The sequence below is a fragment of the Apium graveolens genome, chromosome 3 (assembly GCF_009905375.1).
Source record: "Apium graveolens cultivar Ventura chromosome 3, ASM990537v1, whole genome shotgun sequence".
Taxonomy (NCBI): Eukaryota; Viridiplantae; Streptophyta; class Magnoliopsida; order Apiales; family Apiaceae; genus Apium; species Apium graveolens.
The window spans coordinates 13,116,111-13,129,557 of record NC_133649.1 but is presented as its reverse complement, the minus strand read 5'-3'; positions in this window follow the sequence as shown (position 1 = coordinate 13,129,557).

The window sequence follows — 13,447 nt, the reverse complement described above, 5'->3', positions numbered from 1 at the left end:
AAGACAAAGATAAAAATACAATAATAAAATGAGTTCTCCACTTGTTTCTTCTCCATATCACTCAAGTACTTTGTTGACTATTGCCTCTTTGTACTAGAGTAGAACGGCTGCTTTTTCTGATGTTCCTGAAATTAGGCTTCCACATTTCAGTTATCTCTGTCAACCCATGTGCCTCTGTCTGCTGTTACAACTACCACTTATCAACTGCTATTTAACAGAACATCCGTTGAAGCCTTCATCCGTTGATGGCTTTATCCGTTGATGTGTTAGCAGTTGAAGCTCTATCCGTTGAAGCTTTAGAGACATCCGTTGAAGCTTTGTTTCTCATCCGTTGAAGGTCTTTAAGACATCCGTTGATACCACTTCATTTATACAAAATTACAAGGCATAAAATATTTACAATTGGCCTTCCTATTTGCATATCTTCTAGTAGTCAACATGACTTATATTTTCTCTCAACTTCTAAGAATTATATCTTAAATACTGAGACTGAAATGTGCTACAACACTAGACTTATTTCTAAGTAAAGCTGCACCATCAACAGATAGCCAAACTGGTCTTATCCGTTGAGGCTACAAACACTAAACTTCTACTTAAGTGTTTTGTTAAACATATCATCAAACTAATGCACATATATTCCTAACATGAACCCAGTCTGTGACATGATCTTTACTACGGGTGCCATTGTTAGGGAAGAAAAGCTTGAAGAGAAAGAGGATTTTTGCTTGAGAGAGAATGAAATAAGACAGTTGAATTTGAGAATGATAAAAGAAAATGATTAGAATGAAATAGGCTTTTATACTTTGCTCAAACTCAACGGATAAAAATAATAAAGAGAAATAAATTACCCAATAGAAACTGCCTAAAATTACCGTTTTAAAATAAACTTTAAAAATTCCACCCATTATCCGTCGTGTAATGCTTATAAACTGTAAGTATACTCGATGGATAATGTTCAGGGAATTAACGGTTAAGATTTAGACACTTCGACGGATGAGGATAAAATGTTATCCGTTGAGCTTTAAAATATTCCAGAAAAGTAATTGATTTTTATTTACAATTTGTATATTGACGGATGACTCAACCCGATGGATAATGGTCATCCGTCGAGAGACAAATTTTGACTTAGCCAAAATTTTATCCAAGACTAAAAATCAACTAAATTTCTGGCTTCTTTTCAACTTGCAAGAATAATTCAGATAAATTCAAGAGTAATTAAGCATACCTAACTCACTTACCAACCTAGAAAAGGTGGATTCATCCAGTGGCTTGGTAAAAATATCTGCAAGTTGCTTCTCACTTGGAACAAAATGTAACTCTACAGTACCATTCATTACATGTTCTCTTATGAAATGGTACTTGATGTCTATATGTTTTGTCCTTGAATGTTGCACTGGATTTTCAGTGATGGCAATTGCACTTGTGTTGTTACAGAAAATAGGAATCCTTTCAACTTGCAAACCATAGTCTAGCAATTGATTTTTCATCCATAAAATTTGTGCACAGCAACTGCCAGCAGTAATATATTCAGCTTCAGCTGTAGAAGTAGAAACTGAATTTTGCTTTTTACTGAACCAGGACACAAGCTTGTCTCCTAAAAATTGACAGGTTCCTGTTGTGCTTTTTCTATCAATTCTGCAACCTGCATAATCTGCATCTAAATAACCAGTTAGATCAAAACCAGAATCTCTAGGATACCAAATGCCAAGGTTTGGTGTTCCTTTAAGATATCTGAAAATTCTTTTAATAGCTATCAAATGAGACTCTCTAGGATCAGCCTGAAATCTAGTACACAAACATGTAGCAAACATTATATCTGGCCTACTGGCTGTTAAGTACAGAAGTGAGCCAACCATGCCTCTATAACTTGAAATATCCACAGACTTTTCAGTAGTGTTTAGTTCAAGCTTAGTTGTAGTGGCCATGGGAGTTTTTGCAGATGTGCAATCCATTAGATCAAACTTCTTTAAAAGATCAAAAATATATTTAGTTTGACTAATGAATATTCCATCACTAACTTGCTTAACTTGTAAACCAAGAAAGTAACTTAGTTCTCCCATCATACTCATTTCATACTTGCTTTGCATCAGTTTGGAAAACTTTTTACAAAGTTTCTCATCTGTAGAGCCAAAAATAATATCATCTACATAAATTTGAACAAGTATGCTAGAGCCATTCACATTTCTGAAAAATAAAGTTTTATCTACAGTACCTCTTGTGAAGTGATTTTCCAAAAGGAACTTTGATAAAGTGTCATACCAGGCTCTAGGTGCTTGCTTCAGTCCATAAAGTGCTTTCAATAGATAGTAGACATACTCTGGGAAATTTGGATCTTCAAAGCCAGGAGGTTGACTTACATACACTTCTTCCTCCAAATCTCCATTCAGAAAGGCACTTTTGACATCCATTTGATAGACCTTGAAATTGGCATGGGCTGCATAGGCTAAGAAGATTCTGATGGCTTCAAGTCTTGCAACAGGAGCAAATGTTTCATCAAAATCTATCCCTTCTTGCTGACAATAGCCTTTAGCAACCAATCTTGCTTTGTTCCTTACTACTATGCCATTTTCATCCATCTTGTTTCTGAATACCCATTTGGTGTCTATTGGATTCTTTCCTTTAGGCTTGGGTACCAGCTTCCATACTTTATTCCTTTCAAATTGGTTTAGCTCCTCCTGCATAGCTAAAATCCAATCAGGATCTAATAAGGCTTCTTCTACCTTCTTTGGTTCTTCCTTAGACAGGATGCTGCTGTATAGACATTCTTCTTGAGTTGCTCTCCTGGTTTGAACTCTGGAAGAAACATCACCAATAATCAGTTCAAAGGGGTGATCTTTTGTCCATTTTCTTGGTTGAGGTAGATTAGCCCTAGATGAAGAGACCTCAATGTTGTCTTGATGTGTGATTGAGTTTTGATTGCTAGAAACTCCCCCTGAGTTTGTGGATCTTTGATTTGAAATTGGGGTGCTTTGTATGGGTGATCTGCCTTGACTTCCTGCTCCTTTTGATAACCCGACGGATGGTGAATTTTGAGTACCGACGGATGAGGCAGGTTGTCTTCCGACGGATAATACAGATTGCCTTCCGACGGATGAAGCATTATGTAACTCGACGGATGTTGAGTTTTGTGCTTCATTTGTAGTAAATTTGTCTGAATTATCCTTAGACACTGTTTCTTGATCACTTTCATCATCACTTTCTTCACTGACCATCTCAACATTGTCGAATTTGAGGCTCTCATGGTAATCTCCATCTTTTAGTCCTTCAATCTTTTTATCATCAAACACAACATGTATAGATTCAACAACAATGTTGGTTCTTAGATTGTAGACTCTATATGCTTTACCAACAGCATATCCAATAAAAATTCCTTCATCTGCTTTAGCATCAAACTTCCCATTTTGATCAGTTTGATTTCTCAGAATATAGCATTTACAGCCAAAGACATGAAGAAAGTTCAGAGTTGGCTTCTTGTTCTTGAACAATTGATAAGGTGTCTTGCATTTTGCTTGATTAATCAGAGAGATGTTCTGAGTGTAGCATGCAGTGTTGACAGCTTCAGCCCAGAAATATGTTGGTAATTTTGATTCTTCAAGCATTGTCCTTGCAGCTTCAATAAGAGATCTATTCTTTCTTTCCACTACTCCATTCTGTTGTGGAGTCCTTGCTGCTGAAAACTCATGCAGGATCCCATTTTCCTCACAGAATGCTCTCATGACATAGTTCTTGAACTCAGTTCCATTGTCACTCCTGATTCTTCTAACTTTGAAATCAGGATGATTGTTAACTTGCCTTATGTGATTGATGATGATTTCACTAGCTTCATCTTTGGACTTTAGGAAATAGGTCCAAGAGAACTTTGAGAAATCATCTACAATTACTAGGAAAAATCTTTTCTTTGAGATTGACAATACATTGACTGGTCCAAACAAATCCATGTGAAGCAGTTGCAGAGGTTCTTCAATTGCTGAATCAAGTTTCTTTCTGAATGATACTTTAATTTGCTTCCCTTTTTGGCAGGCATCACACAGTCCATCCTTTGTAAACTCCACCAGAGGAATGCCTCTAACTAGCTCTTTCTTTACCAGCTCATTCATGGTCTTGAAGTTCAAATGGGATAGCTTCTTGTGCCATAGCCAACTTTCATCTTGACTTGCTTTACTGAGAAGACAAGTTACAGATTCTGCTTTATTTGAGTTGAAGTCAGCTAGATACACATTTCCTCTTCTCACACCAGTGAGAACCACTTTGTTGTTTTGATTATTAATCACAACACAGGTTTCTTCATTGAAGGTTACTGAGTTGCCTTTATCACAAAGCTGGCTGATACTCAACAGATTGTGTTTGAGACCATCCACTAAGGCAACCTCTTCAATGATGACATTGTCCTTTGAAATCAAGCCATATCCCACAGTATAACCTTTGCTGTCATCTCCAAAAGTGATACTTGGGCCAGCTCTCTCTTTAAACTCTATGAGCAGGGTAGAATCACCAGTCATGTGTCTTGAACAACCACTATCCAAGTACCAGAGATTCCTTCTGTTTCCCTGCACACATCAAAATCAAATCAAGTTGATTTTAGTACCCAAGTTTCCTTGGGTCCTGCCTTGTTAGCTTTCTTCTTCTGTTTCTTAGGTTTTAACTCATTTGACTTAGGAATTTCAGATTCTTCCTTAGTCATTTGGGTTGGGCCTTTGAAACCACTAGATGCTACAGAATTATTATGCATGTTATGGCTAACAGGAAATGGCATGCTTGGTGCAAACATGTTATTCCAGTAAGGCATGCTAAATGGCATTTGAGGCATATTGTATGCAGCATAATATGGATTAGGTGCAAATGGCATATTAGCAAACTGTGCATTCATGTTCTGTGTAGGCATAGCATTAACAGGCATAGGAGGCATGACATTCATGTTAGAGAATTGAGGCTGAACAGACATGGGAGTAGGCATGGCAGATTTTCAATTAACAGACAAATGATTTACACTACCACATTTGACACAGATTTTTCTAGGAGCATATTTGTCAGGTGTGTAGTTGTTATGTTTGTTAATCCCTACTTTACCATTCCTATTGTTTTTCCTTTTAGTTTCTGTTTTTACCTCTATCTTCTCAAGTCTGTCACTCAACTGTTTGACAGTCATGTGACCAACATTAGCCTTCTTCCCTTTCTTGGCTTGACTTGACTCCCCTGAAACAAAGTTCTTGGAAACAGACCCATACTTTTCATTTAGCTTGGTTAATTTGGCTTTACTAATGGGTTTGTTCACAGCCGACGGATGAGGATTTTTATCATTCGACGGATAACACATTTTGTTATCCGACGGATAGTCCTCATCATCCGTCGAGTCTACATCTGTCAGCAATTCATCTACCAAAATAGGTTCTAGTTTCTCCTTATTCTTTTTCCAGGCTTCATCACAAAAGGACTCAATTCCTTGAACCTTGGTGATTTGAGCATGAACATCTCTGGATGTTTTCCATGCTTTAATCACCTCCTGTTCACGATCGAGCCGCTTCTTTAAAATTTCTTCCTTTTTCAAGGACTCAGTTAATTCCTCCTTAGCAATTCTACACTCAATTTTTAGTTTCTCAAACTCAACAAACTGAGACTCAAGCACATTATTCCTCTCACTCAAAAATAAGTTGTTTTCTTTGATTTTAGCATTTTCTTTAGTGAGGGACTTAAGTGTAACACGTAAATGATACAATTCTGTAGACATGTCATTTATTGCATCATTACACTCAGTTTTAGATAAATGTGCAAGGTTTGTAGTAATTACCTGATTGCTTGAGGAACTTGTCTCTGTTTCATCAGACTTGGCCATAAGGGCTAGATTGACATAGCTGATCTCCTCATCTTCATCCAAACCATCAGCTGCCCAGTCATTCTCTTGTGTAATAAAAGCCCTTTCCTTCTGTTTGAGTAGATCAAAGTATTTTTGCTTATAATCCACAGACTCAAATCTCTTCCTACTGGAATCTGACTTTCTACACTCATTTGCAAAATGCCCTGCCAAGCCACATTTGAAACACTTGAATTTTGACTTATCCACCATGTTTCTATTTGGCTTGGCAGCTCCAAAGTTCTTCTTGAACTTGAGCTTGGCAAATCTTCTTGAAAGGAATGCTAGGTGCTCATCAATGTCCTCCATATCATCTTGACTAAAAGAATCTTCACTTTCTGCAGCTAGCCCTTTACCCTTGCTTTCACAGGCCTTTGAAGTTGATTCCACAGCTTCCATCTTCACTTCCTTCTCCTTTTCCAGTTCAGCAACTAGTGCAATGGATCCTCCTTTCTTCTTTCCTCTCTCCATTCTTTCATCCTGCTCTATTTCAAGCTCATAGGTCTTCAGAATGCCATACAGTCTCTCCAAAGTAAACTCCTTATAATCTTGTGAGTTTCTCAATGAGACTGTCATTGGTTTCCATTCCTTTGGAAGAGATCTGAGAAATTTCAGATTGGAGTCTTTAGTCTGATAGACTCTTCCATGCAATTTAATAACATTTAGTAGCTTTTGGAATCTACTAAAAATGTCAATGAGTGACTCACTTTCTTCATTGTGAAAATGCTCATATTGCTGAATCAGGAGCTGCATTTTATTTTCTCTTACTTGCTCAGTACCATCACAGATTATCTGTATTGTGTCCCAAACTTCCTTGGCAGTCTTGCAATTGATGATGTTATCAAACATATCTGCATCAACACCATTGAACAGAATGTTCATGGCCTTTTTATCTTTCCTGACTTGTTCAAGATCAGGATCAGACCATTCATGCCTTGGCTTTGGAACTGATGGTTCATTTCCTGTTGCAGCTCTCATTGGAACATGAGGGCCTCTTTCTATGCAGTCCACATAGGCCTCATCTTGAGAAAGCATATGAAGATGCATCTTTACCTTCCAGTGATGGTAATTATCTTTATCTAGAAAAGGAATCTTGACTCCAACATCTTTCTTGTTCATCTTGCTGAATTGTTTTGATCTTTAAACTCTTTGTAGATTAAGAGCTTGCTCTGATACCAATTGTTAGTCCCTTAACAATATAGCAAGAATTACAGAAGGGGGGTTGAATGGAATTCTTTACCTTTTTCTTGAAATAAAAATGTTCAACTCGATTATAGATATATCTGTTTTGATTAGCATAATGCGGAATATAAACTTTAATGAATCAAAACAAGAGTAATTAAAAACAAGAGTCTTTAAAAACTTTCTGGTGGATTTAAACAATTCCACCAGAGATATATATTAATATATCGAGAGAACTCTGTGTGCAGAAATGCTCACAGCTGCTTTTACAAAATAGAACAACTAAGAACACAGGAAATGCTAAAGATAGTGCTTACAAAGATTTCTCTGTGTTTGTTTCTAAGCTCACTTAGTTTTCTTAGTTTTCTTTTTATTTGCTACTCTCTTGGTTTATATATATTACCAAGATTACAAAGTCAAAAGAACTGAATAAATATAAAATCTAACAGTCATGATCTTTGCTGCTTTTCGTCCTCTATTACCCAGTTAATGGGCTTCCACAGTGTGTTTGTATCCAATCTCGACGGCTGTGTGTCAGCTTTCACTGTTCAACTGATGTTTGAATCTTGATATTATCATCCGTCGACTTTCAGATCATCCGTCGATGACTTACTTGATCATCCGTCGACTGCTATTTTGAACATCCGTTGAAGGTCATTTGATCATCCGTCGAAGCTTTGTTAAGCATCCGTTGATAGCTGTTTTGGCACTTGACTTCATTTCACTTATACAGAATTACAAGACATTGCTTATGTACAGTTAATCAACCTATTCTGCATATCTAGTCAAAGTCAACATGACTTATATGCTACTACAGATTCTATACAAAGGTGCATACAACACTGTGCTACAAACTTATCATTATATAAGCTACTCACTTGATGGATAATAAATTACTCATCCGTCGGTACTCAAACTGAGTTATCCGTCGGGACTATAATTCTTATCCGTCGAGTGCTACGTTATTTCACTAAGTAAAATCTACTTAGATGTTTTGTTTAGGTAATCATCAAGTGCACAACATATTCACAACAGAATACTTCTAAGGAGTTAACATAACCACCAATCATAATTCATTAAGAACACTCCAGATCCTGATGTACATTCATGACATGAAGCAGATAAAATTGCAGAAGAGTTTCAATCAAAGCAACGATAGCAGGTTAATACCATTCTTAATCATATGCCTTCAATAGAAGACTTAACTCAAAGGTTCGTTTAGTCCTTTTTGAAACATGGTCCTGGATTATTCTCAAGATAGGACTTTCTAAGATAGATAGCCCGCTCATGGCGATTACACGAATTAAACCTTTACCAACTACTATTACGGTTGGGTATTGCACAGTCATCAGAAGGAATGTCAATCTTCCAAACCATAATACAACCTTCATAGCTTTAACCATCATCACTGTATTCCTTTGGCACATGCGCCTATAATTATCCTCTTACCTTTAAAGTGTCGACCACCTCTTTGGCCTTTCCTGATAGTAAAATTTCCTTACAGTCAATGTCATTTTAACCACCTCCAAATAAATTTTCTACCTCATTTCAATCACAGCTTATGTGAAGATGTTTTCCTTAAAATCTGATGAGAAAAAAAAATCACTATTTTCCATAAGTTATTGCCTCAGTCTTGAGAGGTTAATCACTATCGCGACTGACTCTCGATCGTACTTAGAACATCTTTTATCTTAGGTCCTAATTGCCCTGAACAATTTCGACCTTTACTGGTTTGATCCATACTTTCTCGTGGTTTAACACGTTCCCCACTTGGCATCATTATAATTACGTCATATTTCCTTTATCAACATTTCTATTCTTGAGAATTTTGAATATTACCTTTCTCCTTGTAAAACCTCTAAGGTTATCCTTCAATCGTTCCTCCTGTATTCCCTAGATACAGGGCATATCAAAATACCATTTACTACTACTAGAACCATTGTCTATATACTTCTGAAAAATTTCTCCACTGATCCTTAAAGGTTGTTATTACCTTAATCCTTTCCAATTCATACTGTCAAAACTCATACTATCCCTATTAAGGGTGAAATGCCAACCTATATGCATTCCCCTAGGATTCGTTTTAAGTTACCGATGTTCTATCCTTAATTTCACCTTTAAAAAGGTACATGCATCCTTCCATGGATAAATCAAGTCATATATCCCTGATAAGGGTGTCTTATTCAATCATTCCCACCTCGATAGTATATGCCTAATTTCACAATAACATCTGTATTCAAAATGAGGTCAATCAATATGGCCTTCAAAAGATAACAACGGTTATCCGCTTTTCTTGCCTAATTTGGTAATGATAACAAGGATGTTCTGGAAGATATTGGTCGTGTTCAACGTGAACCTCTTCTTAATAATTCCTTATTTACTTTTGTTGTTTATCTCAACAGTCACCTCAATGTTGGGATATCTTTCATACCTGGCGTCTCCCTTTCTGGGTATCAAGCCACCGGTCTTACACTTCACATTCTTGAGGGTCACTTCCTTCATCCAATTTTCCTAATTTCTTACTTCCTTGTCTCCTCAGTCTATCCGCGTCTCATTATTTATCCTTCGAATTATCTCAAGGTTTCCTCGAATCCTCCCAACTTACAGGGGATAAAATATATGTATCTCTTATGCCTTCAACCATCAATTTTAACTCATGGTGAATCACCCTCATCCTAACGATTACATACTTTTCTATTTCTGTTGCTACGAGTCTTTAGGGTTTCCTCATACCCAACTTTCTTATCATTCCTCAAACTCTATTGCCTTTATATTCCTTTCCACTTCAGTTTCTTTTTTTTTTATTTTCCTTTCTCTTATCATTATTTCATGAACCAACCCAACATAAGCATCTATTTTAAACATCCCGTCATTCTGGATTCGTGTCCTCAGAACGAATCTTGACAACTTTTACAACTTAGATTCATAATTCATCATACTCGTCTGCCTTTGTTCTGGCTCTAAAGCTTTTACACTATCTCCATAACCTTGGGAATTACTTTCCTGAAAATAATTGACTGAACTTAAATCAATTTATTATAATCTCTTGCTCCGTGCCCTCCTTGGTCTTTCACCAGTGGTGGCCCTTCTCTTAGGAGGGTAAGTGACAAAAATAGACTTTTGTGATTCGTCAATCATTTAGAATCTCAAATGATTCCTCTATTTCCTTTAGCCAGGCTCTTGCCTCGACTGGGTCAGCTTGTTCCTTGGAACTCTAAGAGCTTAGCGACTTAAAGAACCTGAAAGAATTTATCACCGCATTGTTTCCTCAAGGTGGTGGTTGGGAATAAAAGTATAAGTTCTGTTTAGACAGGTCCATGAATTGTCGTATAGGAGTATGTTATTCCCAGTGGACTAACAATAAGATTTACAGAAGGGGGGTTGAATGTAAATCTCAAAACTTTTTCAAGTTTTGAGCAGTTTGTAAGGCTAAGTGTTTGAGTGATCAAATGTGTGTGAATTGCTTGGAGCTGATGCAGACAGATATATATTCAAACACAAATGTAATGAACACAAAGAACTTAAAAACTTTTCTGGTGGATTTGTTGTTCCACCAGAGATGTGTTATTCCAGAAAATCTGTGATTCAAAATTAAATCACAGCTGTTTCCTAGTACAAACTAGATGATTTTCTCTCTTGATATTTCTAAACAGCTTAGGGAAAATTCACATCTAATTACTAGCTACTACTTGGTTTATATATCACCAAGTTTACAAGTGAAGACAAAGATAAAGTACAATAAGAAAATAGTTCTCCACTTGTTTCTATTCCATTTTTATCCAGTGTAATATGGAATTATCTGTTGACTTTCCATTTTGAACCAGACTAAAAACGGCTGCTTTTTCTGCTGTTCCTGAAATAGGCTACCACATCTCTGTCAATCCATGTGCCTCTGTCAGCTTTGTTAACTGTCACTATCAACTGCTATGAGACTGAGCATCCGTTGAAGCTTTCATCCGTTGATGGCTTTATCCGTTGATGCTCTAGCAGTTGAAGCTTTATCCGTTGAAGCACTTATCCATTGATGGATATTATCCGTTGAAGCATTAGAGACATCCGTTGAAGCTTTGTTTCTTATCCGTTGAAGGTCTTCAATATCCGTTGACACTTCTTCACTTATACAAAATTACAAGGCATGAAATATTTACAATTAGCCCTCCTATTTGTACATCCATTAGTAGTCAACATGACTGATTATTTCCTAACAACATCTAAGAATTACAGCTTGAAACCAGAGAGTGAAATGTGCTACAATACCAAACTTATTTCTAAGTAAGGCTACTCCTTCAACGGATAGCCAAGATGGTCTTATCCGTTGAGGCTACAAACACTAGATTTCTACTTAAGTGTTTTGCTTAACTTATTATCAAACTAATACACATATTCCTAACAATCTCCCCCTATTTATGTCTACTAGAACTGTAGGCATAAATTTGGGTTTAGCTTGATGATAACAAAACACTTAACAAATATATAAACTGTACCAAAGCAGAAATTCAAAAGTGCTACAAAAGTGTATATGCTGAGATGAAATTGAAGAAATACATTGTTTCCAAGGGTGCTCCTTTAGCCTGAGCAAATTACTTTCTTTTCCTTTGATCCCTGGTTTTCTTTCCTAGCCTCCTGTCATTCTCCTCTATTTGAAGTTGAAGTTGTCTGTAGAATTCAGCTTCATCTTCTTCATTGATATCTAACTTAGATTGCATATCCTTGAGAGTTTCATTACTGGCAATCTTTAGCTGATCTTCAATTCTGAAAAATCTTCTGACTCCTTTGTTGTCTCTGAACTCCATCAACCAATGAGGTGATTTGTGAATTGTAATACCTCTCTCTTGAATGAGTAAAGTTCTAGGCAAGGCATTGGGCTCCCTCCAAGTTTTCCTTATGTTGGCAATCTTGTTGAGAATCTCAGTCCTGGCAGTCCTGGTAAAGCCAGAATCCTTTTGTATGGCTGAGTAGACTCTAATCAAGGTAGAGTAGCCTTCATTCAGAATTCTGTGAAGAGGCCATGTTCTTTCCCCAGCTCCTTTGTATTTGAACACTAGTCTTTCTGGTAGCTGTCTGTAGGCAGCTATTCCCCTTACATCCTCCAGCTCATCCAGATAGAGTTCAATGTCTGAAAATTCTTTTATGTCACAGATGTGAACATAATCATCTTTAGAGGTTTGAGATTTAGGCTTAGGCTTCTGTGTGAATTTGATTGAGGCTTTAGAGGGTGTTGATTTGATTCTTCTTTTCTGTTTCTTTGATGGTGTAAAAGAGGTTAGGAAGGTGGGCAATTTGATGGTGTCCCAATCAATTGGTTCCTCCTTAGGAATGATTGGTTCACCATGAATGTTTATGAAGGGGTCAGGCACAATGGGTTCAGGAATAGAGGGTAGTAGTTTGGATATTGATTGGTTTTCTTCAGTCTCATCTACCATCTTTCTCTTTGCATTGACCTTCTTTCTATTCCCTTTCTGCCAGTCTTCCTTACTTCTTTCCTCCATCTCAGTACCAACCATGTCCCCCATAGCTCTATCTTCACCTTTGTCTTCAATTTCTTTCTGTTCTTCAGCCTGACTTAACTTTAGCTGTTTTTCAAGCTTTGCTTGTGCTCTTTTGTTAGCCTTTAGCTGTTTGGCTTCTTCCTTCAACCTCTTGGTTTCTTCCCTCTTGGCTATTGAGAATTTGGGATGTCCTTGCATCACATAGATGCTCTTTCCCTCTCTAAAGATAACAGCCATGTTCCTCCTTACAGCCTCATCTATGTTCTCTTTGAGCTTTATGATACTTCTACCCAAAAGCTTGTCTTCATCAGGCTTTGGAAGAGGAAAATCCACTCCTTTCATTTGAGCAAGGCTTAGAGGGTTCTTTGTAGAGTCTTTGTTGAAGCTGTTGTTGGGCTTGAGAACCATAGGTTGCAGATCTTTGGAAGAAGTTTATCCATCCTTATGCCTCCCTACTGGCTTGAGTTCCATAATAATTGATTCCACTTTTGTGCTATACTTCACAGATTGTGATTGAGAAGTTGTAGAACCAAATATTAGTTGCATCTTTTCATCAATCTTCTTCCTTTGCTCTTTGACTTGCAATTCAGCTGCTGCTATCTGGATTAGATCAATTCCATCTAGCTTTCCTTTGACTTGAATTGGTGGAGAAGTTGTGATGACAGGAACTAGCACTTGAGAAATCTGAACTGTTGTAGATGGCTCTCCTTCCCCTTCCCCTTTATTCTCCCCCTTTTTGTTATCATCAAGGGTAGGGGTCAAGCCTTGTGCTTTTGCCAGCTGCATAAGTAGATTTGTTTGAGTTTGTTGATTCTGAAGAATGGTGACCATAGAGTCTTCAATGATTTGAACCCTATCTTCCAATCTGGCCAGCCTCTTGTTAGCATCAGATGCTTTCCTCAGTCTCCCCAACAAATCTTGCATAGTA